Raw genomic sequence first — 10,698 nt, 5'->3', positions numbered from 1 at the left:
GGCTGAACAACAGTCCTTCTTGTCTGATTCTCATTATCAAACTTGCAGCGCGAAGCAAGGAATATTTGGCATCCACCCATACAGACTCATTGAAGTCGAATTGATATGACTCAAACTCATGAGTGCAACAAATCCATGCCCAGAGATTTCGAGAATATACCCATGGGACCAAGTCCATCTTCAAACCATAACCTAAGACCCCATTTGAAGGAGCCCAGGTTTCTCCTCTGACTGGAGTGCATGGATTGATTTAACATTGCTACACAGAAACAATTTTTTTTCTTTTTTCTCGGCTCTTTCCTGGAAGGATCTTATATTGGCTATAATTCCTCTAAACTCTCTTTTGAGTTGGAGCTGCCAGATGAAGACTCCCCCCGCCATTTTCTGCAGTGTGTATCCTCTTTATTGTCATTTCCGGTCATGAGAGCCAGTAGACATCAAGGTCTTTTAAGGCCTCAGTCACTGGCTCCGTGTCTAATGCCCACCAAGTCACTTGGCCTTGCTAAGCCTCTGTTTTCCCATCCGTAATGATCCTGACTCTCCCGTTTCCGTGGGGATATTAGAGCAAGCAGATCATCAAAAACAAATGGTCCAAGATATATGACTGTGGTTGTCTTCAGACTGTCCCTGGTAAAAGAGCTGTTTTGGAGAAAAAGAGAAGGTAGTGGAAGGTTAACACGTTAGGAGCTGGAGTCATTTGCTTAAGTTCAAATCCCTGCTCTATCTCCTACTGACTATGTGACCTTGGAAAGTTTCTTAACCACCTAACTGACTTTGCTCTGTAAAATGGAAAGAATAATAATTGTACCTACTTTGTAGAGTTACAGTAAGGAATCAAAGAGATAATAATATATGGCAAGGGTCTGCCCCATAGTTAATGCTCAGTAAACGGCAGCTATGTTATTTTATTATTATGAGTGCATGAGTCCTGGCCCAGGCACTTTGGGTAAGTCACTTAGCCTCTTTAATCTTCCGTTTCTTCACCTGTGTAATGGGAATAATAATAGTAGTCACCTCATAGGGTTTTTTGAGGAATAAACGAGCTCATTCCTGCAAAGGTCTCGGCGCACTGCCTGGCACATAGAAGTGCTGAAAAAAGTGTTATCAGTCTGTTTCCAAATTTAGTGACCCTGTAGGCCCTTTGGTCCCTGGCTTCTCAGTGTCTGGGCCACCTTTGGGCCTCGCTTCCACCCCAGCAGACGTTTCTGATGCCTGTGAAGTATCAGAGGTACTGTTGTTTGGGGTAAACAGAGGAGATGGCCTTTCTGCACGGGGACCTCCCGAGACTAAGAGTGCTTCCTGCAAAAGCACTGCACAGTGGCACATGGGCTGCCTCTGGACAGCAGCTGATTCCCAGGCCCCCAGGTTCACAAAGTGACAAAAATGGGGACAAGGCAGACCTTGCTTAGCAGCTCCCCGTAGAAGCCTGGCCCCGGGCAGTACAGAGTTTTGTTAGTTGCCCCTCCCACTCCCACGCCTCCCCTGGCACCACCACCCCCAGGCACGTACTCCCTTCTGGCCTTCCTCCAAGACAACAGGCCAGAGGGCCCCGCATCTCCTCCCCAAGTGATACATCAAGAAAGGCAAGCAGATGATGCCATAGTGACAATTCCTACCTGATCGACAGAGCCGGGAATTGAATCCCGGTGACAAGGCCTGCCTTGAGGGGAGCCACCTCCCAGGGCATCACCTGCCTCAAGGCCTTTCCCTATACATGTATCCCCACCTCTGGGACCCACAGTGACTGACCATTTCAGGAACGTGCTGCCCTCATTGGATTCCTCAACGTCTCTGCCTTAGTTCAGCCCTTATTATTTCTTCCCTCAACTATTCAATATCATTGTTGTTGCTGCTGTTGAAGGTATTAATAACAGAAATAATACCTAACATTCATTGAGTGCTTACCGCATGTGGGGCACTATGCTAAATACCTTATAGGTATTCTCTCATTTCATCCTCATAGTAACCGTTTGAGGTAGGCACTATTATTATTTTTTTTTTTTTTGCGGTACGCGGGCCTCTCACTGTTGTGGCCTCTCTCGCTGCGGAGCACAGGCTCCGGACGCGCAGGCTCAGCGGCCGTGGCTCACGGGCCCAGCCGCTCCGCGGCACGTGGGACCTTCCCGGACCGGGGCACGAACCCGTGTCCCCTGCATCGGCAGGCGGACTCTCAACCACGGCGCCACTAGGGAAGCCCGGTAGGCACTATTATTACAACTAGAGATATTGGTCAGCCTGCAGTATTAGGGTCCTGATAGCATCTTGGACATCTATGAAATATTCAGAAGGTGTTGCATGACGCAAGAGGACTTTTGATGTACTTTGACAACAAGCCCTTCTGTACCACCCCTTCCGCTTTCCCACCAGCTGCTTGGGTACAGCAGATGTTGCTCGTTGTGAATCCTGCTGGGCACCTGGCCATGGCTGGAGATGTAGGGGCCATGCCGCCCCTAACTTCTTGCAGCTGAGGAGGACTGGCGCATCCTGCCCACCCTGGGTTGTTTGGGGCTAGCTGGGATCAGGCTAGGGTAGCCGCATGGTAGACATGACCAAATAAAGATCACACTTCTCAGCCCGGAGTTTTAGGCTTTTTTGCTATATGACTATAAATGACTATAACATACATTTCCAATAGCGTTTACTTAACAAAGACCCCGTACTCCAGCCACACCGGTCTACCCTCATCCCCAGAATACATCTTGCACATAAATAGCTGTTTCCATGCCTTTGTTTATGGTGTTCTCTTACCGGTTCTCCAAAAATGTTTCTTAAACCATCTCACTTCTTTACTCCTTTATTCTTTCATCCTTTCATCCCGAGGACACATTGAGCATCTGTTATATACTAGGTGCTATGCTAGGCACTTCGAATATGATTATAAACAAAACAGACAGAGGCTCTGCCCTCATGAAGCTCACAGTCTAGCGGAGGAGGTAGACATTAAACAAACAAACACAGACATATATAATTACAGTTGAGCCTTGAACAATGTCAGGTTTGGGGCACCAATCTCTGTGTAGGTGAAAAATCTGCATATAATTTATAGTCAGCCCTCCATATATGTGGTTCCTCCGTATCTGCAGTTCCCATCCATGGATTCAACCAACCACAGATCGTGTAGTACTGTGGTATTTACTATTGGAAAAAAGTCCGCTTATAAGTGGACCCATACAGCTCAGACCCATGTTGTTCAAGGGTCAACTGTGCAAGTTGTAATAAGTGCTGTGAAGGGAAAGAAAGGGTGGTATGAGAGACAATAACAAGGGAGACAATTTAGACGGGAGGCAATGAAGAAAGGCCTTTCTGGGAGAAGGTGACAGCTAAGCTGAGACCTGAAAGATGAACAAATAATAACAGAATGTTCCATGCAGAGGGACCAACCTGGGCAGACACCGGAGGTGGGTGCTGGCCGTATTCAACTGACTGAAAGAGATAGTGAACCAGGGAGAAAGTGATGCTCAGTGAGGTTGGAGACCAGGCGGGGGCTTGCAGGCCACAGTAATGAGTTCCCTCTTTATGCTGAGTGCAGTGGGAAGTCCCGGACGTGTTTAAGTGAGGGATCAAAATAATCCAATTTATACGTTTAAAATAGTACTCTGGCTGCTACACAAAACTGGCCTGGAGAGTGGCAAGAAGGGAAAGAGGGCCAAGATAGGCGGCTGGGATACTACTCCAGGAAGCGAGATGCTGGTGGCCTGGGCTAGGGGATGGCAGTGGCCATGGAGAGAAGTGAGCAGATTCAGGATACATTTTAGAGCTAGAGCCAAAAGGACTTGCTAGTGGACTGGATATGTTGGCAGAGGGGAGGGAGAAATCAAGGAAGACTTCCATGTGTCTGGCTTGAGCAAGGTGGATGACAATACCACTGACGGACATGGGGATGTATCCTGAATTTGTTGTCTCCCTAGGTAGGTTTTAAACTCTCTGAGGGCACTGACCATGTCTTACTCATGTCTGTATTCCCCAAAGCACCCAAGACGTGATGTATTGAAGACCAACTGATCAATTAAGGGAAGGAACTCGTTTCTCTTTCAACTTTTACTCTTCTCACTGAGGCATCAGGCATGACTCTGGGTCAAGCTCTTCTTAAGAGAAAGAAAAAGCTGTGACATACTCTCGAAGAGATATGTGCTTTGATACAGACTTTGAACTGCATTTAATCATTAATCACCTTTTGAACAATCGTTGCCGTGTCAGCATGATACACAGGACACACCTAACCTTGGTCCTCAGAACATCCTTCATCCGTGCAGTAAAGGCTACGTGTTCACAGAAGCATGGCCTCATGGGCGTGTGCAGGCTAGCTCGGGATGGGCAAAGGAGAAGACTAGAAGTGGCCTAAGGGCCCCAGTTGCTCAGGCAGGTGTGGGCCTTCGTGGCCAGGGGTAAGCACGTACTATGGATAGCGTGCTATGGACCTTAGATTCAGTCACAAAATAGACAAAATATAGCTGGGTTGCCATGTCTAAACAAGATGAAACGATAAGGAGGTGCCCTGTTGCAGTTTTTATGTGATTCTTACAGAAGTTCTACAGAGAGTTGTCTGATCCTGCAGTTCTGAGGTAGGAGCTCAGGAATCTGCATTTTTATAAGAATCCCAGGAAATTATGGTACAGGTAAGCCCTGGATCACACCTTGAGACGTCATGGCTTCAGAGATCAGCCCTGGAACTGAAAGCACGTACAGCTAGCTCCTTGGGTACAACCCAGCTCATCCCTGCTCCCTCTTCAGGGGATAGTCCAGAGTCATCCTCAGGGGCCCCAGGAACTCCAGACACAGTTGTAGACATGCATGGACACCCACATGAGTGACAGAAAAAGAGATGTAACAGTCCTGACCACCAGAGTGGGAAGGGCCGGGAGGCCAGAATCCGTAACGTTTCAGCTGCACCTGGGAACTGACTGGCACAACAGGTCCGTTTTAGGGAAGGCCTCAAGGTGGCGCTAGGTGGTGGAGTTAGTCTGCAGAGGCAGTACCCTGGCCTGTACCCACAAACTTCTAAGGTTGCTTTTCAAAGAGGAACTGAATTGGACCTTGCCTTGTAATCTAATACCCAACCAGGGGGTGTTGCTGGGGGATGGGTATGGATTTAGCATCTCAGTGGGATTAAGGGTAGCTCCAGGTTCACACTGTAAGCGACCTGGGCCTGGTCTAGCCAGCCCAGCTCCCTGCCTAACCAAAACTTGCTCTGTGTCCAGTGTGTCCACCCCTTATAGTCTGGACTGCATGGAAACCACCTTCCGCCAAGTGTCCAGGGGCTTAAGTCTAAGCAGCTCCATCATCACTGCTCCCACTTGCCCTGCCTTCCACCTCTCCTGATGGAGACCCAAGACTGACCTGGTCATCATTTGTGGAACACAGCCTGTAGCAGTGAACATCTAGGGGTCCACTTCACTTCCCGTTTTCCAAAGCCAGCAAGAGAAACCTGCAGTCAATAATCACATCCCCACCTTGCACCCCCTTGGACCTGGCTATACCTTCTGAATTCCCCAAATCTGGAACTGGCCCTGGGTGGTAATCAGCACCTCCCCAGTTGGTTTCAACTCAGGGACCACTTCACCCAGTGATTTCCTTCTAAAAGGAGTCAACTCAGAATTTTGAGACCTCAGGGAATTCCCTGGGGGTCCAATGGTTAGGACCCCACGTTTTCACTGCTGAGGGCCCAGGTTCAATCCCTGGTCAGGGAACTAGGATCCCACAAGCCGCGTGGCATGGCCAAAAAACAAAAAAGGGAAGAATTTGGAAAAAAAAAGAAATTTGAGACCTCTTAACGCCTCTCCATTCGTGCCATCCTCTGCCACTACCCTAAATGTGAGCCCCTTTCGCCTCTCCTGGGGCGTTTCATCCCCGTACATGTTTGTGCTTTCTCTTCACCGTCTCTCCCAGGCTTTCGTCTGTGCCCTTTGAGACCCATGTTGCACATCGACAAAGTCCCCTGGCCCCTCCCTCTTGCAGTGTCATCTGCCTTAGTGTATCACAGCGCTGGCTACACATTAGTGTCACCTGGGGAGCTTTTTAACAAGCACTGAAGCCTGGGCTCCCTCCCTGGAGATTCTGATTCAATTGGCCTGAAGTGGGGCCTGGGCTTTTCTACTTTTTTAAGAGCCACCCAGGTGATGCTGATGTGTGCCAGGTTTACACACCACTGACACCTGCTTGCCTTACAGGACACATCCATTCTCTTGCAGCTGCTCATCCTCAAGGGCTGCACACACCACAGAGCTGAGGGGTGATGTCCACACGTTCCTGTTCCCTAGCACTATTTTCAGGCCTTTTGTGTCCATACTAAAAAAAGAAAAGAAATCAACAGCTAACAGAATTAAATAACAACTAAATTTATTGTTTTAAAAATGAAATGAGGGCTTCCCTGGGGGCGCAGTGGTTGCGAGTCCGCCTGCCGATGCAGGGGACACGGGTTCGTGCTCCGGTCCGGGAAGATCCCACATGCCGCACAGCGGCTGGGCCCGTGAGCCATGGCCGCTGAGCCTGCGCGTCCGGAGCCTGTGCTCCGCAATGGGAGGGGCCACAACAGTGACCGGCCCACGTACCGCAAAAAAAAAAAAAAAAAGAAATGAAATAAAATTAAATAAAAGCTCCTTTGAGGCACATGCTGCCTATACCACCCACTGTTCTTTTTGTCAGCCCTTTTCCTCCTCATTCACCCACACTTTTCCTGGACTTTTAATACCTGTTTATCACCTTCCTCTCAAACCCGAGCCCTGCTCTTATCCTGGATGACTTTTGTCCCCCAATGTACAATCCATCCAGTACCCTGGACTCATGACTCATTCCTTTGATGAATGTTTATGGAGTGATACTAGGTACTGGGCACTGTTAGAGGTGTGAGGCATATAGCAGTGAACGAATGGACAAAATGGACAAAAATCCCTGCTTGCAAGAACCTTACGATCAGGAGGGTGGGAGTGAATCATACATAGAATGTCAGATGGTAATAAACAGATGGAAAAGAATGAAGCAGGGTGGCAAGGTAGGGAATGCTGGGAGAGAAGAATCGCTTTTATATGTGAGAGAAGGAATTTCAATGAGGGTAGCGTTCATTGAGCAGATGATATTTGAGCAAAGACCTGGAGGAAGTGAGGGAGCTACCGTGTAAATATCTTGTGGGAGAGTGTTACAGGCAGAGATAACAACAAGTGCAAATGTGCTGAGGCAGTAGCGTACCTGGCTGGGAGGAGGCTGGTATGGCTGAAGCTGAGTTAGTGAGGGGAGAGTAGTAGATGAGGTCAGGGAGGTACATGACGCCAGGTCTTCTGAAGCCTTGTAGGAAATTGTACGGACTCCGGCCCTGCTCTTACGCTGAATTGAGATGGCGAGCCTTTGGAAGGGAGGGTTCTGGCTAGAGAATGGGATAGAGTCTGATTTACATTTGAAGTTTCCTTGATTTCCTTTGTCTCCACTCACCTTCATCTCTACTCCACTGTGATCACCTGTCCCTATTGCCTGCCTGCCTATTCTTTTTGTTTGTTTTTGGCTATGTTGGGTCTTCATTGCTGCGTGGGCTTTCTTTAGTTGTGGCAAGCGGGGGCTGCTCTTCGTTGTGGTGCGCGGGCTCTAGGCACGCGAGCTTCAGTAGTTATGGCACGTGGGCTCAGTAGCTGTGGCTTGCGTGCTCTAGAGCACAGGCTCGGTAGTTGTGGTGCATGGGCTTAGTTGCTCCGCGGCATGTGGGATCTTCCCGGACAGATTCTTAACCACTGCACCACCAGGGAAATGCCCTGCCTATTTTTTTCATTGCCCCAAACTGCTTCACCTCTGAAATCTTAAACTCAAGAATTATGGTAGCAAAGCTTATACATCCAGCCCCTTAATTCTAATTATGCTTTCTCTTTCACCTTATCTAAATCTCTCGTCTCTTGACTCTGCTTAGTTATTCATGGATATCAGTCCTTCTGGGTTCTATTCTTTCTTCTCTCTCCTAAACCCTACAGTGCACCTTTTCTAGCAATTCTCATGTGTCAACTTTCTGGCCTGGTTAGTAGTTCAGCAAAGCCCAAACCATAGATCATTCCAGTGGATCTTGGTCCTGGCTGCACATGAGAATCACCTGAGATGCTTTAAAATATGCCGGTGCTTGATTACATTGTCTACAATGGGGCCCGTATGCTGGTCTTTTTTTTTTTTGGCCACAGCGTGTGACATGTGGGATCTTAATCCCCTGACCAGGGATCAAACCCGTGCCCCCTGCAGTGGAAGCGCAGAGTCTTAACCACTGGACCACCAGGGGAGTCCCTATATGTTGGTCTTTTTAAGCTCAGCCAGTGAGTCTAATGGACAACTGGATTAATCGAGCGACTGCCTCTTTCCTTCCTATACTTCCACACCTGGGCAGGAAACCAATCACAATTGTTCCCTTAAAACTACTTGGAACGCTTACAAAGTGACCCTAGTAAGCTACAGCTCACATTCCTCTTGATGTGTAAAGTACCGTCCCCCAGCCTCCAGCCCCACTTTTGTCCTTGTCTCTCTTAGAAGATGGCTTCATTTTACATTTCATAGAAAAAATAAGAGGCTTCCACGGCCTCAAACTCCTGTCTTGCTGCCTCAAATGTGGATGCATCTGTATCCATTTTTATTCCATTGTCTCCTCCACCTCTACCAAAACTTTCCGCTATTTCGTGGACCTTCAACATGTTACTTACATTTGGCTCCCTTCAGAATTTCCACAGTCTTTTTTTATCTTTCAAGACTTTCTTTTCAACCCCATATCCCCCCTCCCTCTCTAGCTACTGCCCTATGTCTCTTCTTCCCTTCATAGCCAAGCTTCTTGAACAAGGAGTCTCCTTAGCCTGTCTCCATTCCCTCTCCTTCCATTTACTTCTGCAGTCCACTGGAATCTGGTTTCTGTCCTCATCACTCTCCTGAAACGTTTTTTGCCACGGACACCAGTGATTTCCCAACTGACAAACCTAATGAACACTTCTCGGTCTTTTGACTTACTTGGTGTTTCTGAGTCATTAATGTTTACTGCCTGCCTTCCTGACAATTTGCTCTCCAGTGGATTCCATGACACTGTTCTTTCTTGATTCACCTCCTACTTCTTTGGCTGCTTCTTGAGCTTTGCTTTCTTTTCCCAAACCCAAAATATAAGTGTTCCCAGGAAGCTCTTTCTCTTTCTTTTCCTACTACTTCACATTTTTTCTTGGCAGTTTTATCCATGCCAGCGACTTCAGCTATCACCTACATGTTTCTAACTCCCAGATGGTTACCTCTACCACAGATCTCTCTCCTGAGCCCTAGATCTGCTTATAAAACTGCCTATGGGCTGTCTCTGCCTAGAAATTCCACTCAACATGTCCCAAACTGAATGTGACCTTTTATATACTCTGGCTCCACTAAATCAGAAACCTGAGTCATCCAAGATTCTTCTTTCATCTTCCTCACTTTCTACAATTACCAGTTGCTCCCGAGTCTATCTCCCAAACATCTCTTATCTATTTGCTCCTTTGCATCTTGACTGCCCCTTCTCTAGATTCCCATCATCTCTCACCTGGACCATCATATCTTCCTAACTGGAGCGCCTGGCTCTATAGCAACCTCCTTAAAGCTGTCTTCCGAACCTGAATAATCTTTCTACCATGCAAAACTTCTCGAGTTACTGCCCTGCTTATATGCCATCAATGACTCCCAGGGACTTATAGCAGTGGTTTTCAAGTTAATACTTCAGGGATGCCTGTGCGTGTTCTGGAGTGAAGGTGAGGGGCAGTGGGCTAAGTGGACTACACACCAGGGCCAAACTCTTTAATTTAATTAGGGCAACTGAAGACATTTTCCATTAGAGTGAAAATTCTGTAGCCAGAAGAAAAAATTTGAATGCCATTAACCTTGATCTTCACAACAAACTTTAACCAAGTACACTGTTTATCAGGAATAGAAGAGTATCTCTTATATCAAGAGTATGCAAGCTTCATAGAGCTTGTATCTAGGAACTCTGACCCTTCCAGATGTGTATATTTGGTTGCCAAGGCCCAGACTGAGGGCTCTCACAGCTTGATGTGACTTTTTGTGAGTGTTCGAAGGCCCTTCCTCTTCCCTTCGGGTTTGCTAGTGCCTGTCATAGACACGAAAATTGAAGAACTCTGCCTGAAGAACACCCATGGCCATGATGCAGGCACCATCCCTGGTCAGCCTGAGATATTATATTACACACTGCTCCATAACTTGCATTTTTTTCTACTTGACATTATCTCTACTATCCTTCCAAATGATTAAAGAGTCTTTTTTTTAACATCTTTATTGGAGTATAATTGCTTTACAATGGTGTGTTAGTTTCTGCTTTATAACAAAGTGAATCAGTTATACATATACATATATGCCCATATCTCTTCTCTCTTGCATCTCCCTCCCTCCCACCCTATCCCACCACTCTAGGTGGTCACAAAGCACGGAGCTGATCTCCCTGTGCTATGCAGCTGCTTCCCACTAGCTATCTATTTCATATTTGGTAGTATATATAAGTCCATGCCACTCTCTCACTTCGTCCCAGCTTACCCTTCCCCCTCCCCATATCCTCAAGTCCATTCTCTAGTGGGTCTGCTTCTTTATTCCCATTTTGCCCCTAGGTTCTTCTTGACCATTTTTTTTCTTAGATTCCATGTATATGTGTTAGCATACGGTATTTGTCTTTCTCTTTCTGACTTACTTCACTCTGTATGACAGACTCTAAGTCCATCCACCTCA

Source organism: Neophocaena asiaeorientalis, unplaced genomic scaffold, assembly GCF_003031525.2.
Source record: "Neophocaena asiaeorientalis asiaeorientalis breed wild unplaced genomic scaffold, Neophocaena_asiaeorientalis_V1.1 scaffold41, whole genome shotgun sequence".
NCBI classification, from domain to species: Eukaryota; Metazoa; Chordata; class Mammalia; order Artiodactyla; family Phocoenidae; genus Neophocaena; species Neophocaena asiaeorientalis.
This window is presented reverse-complemented; position numbering follows the sequence as displayed.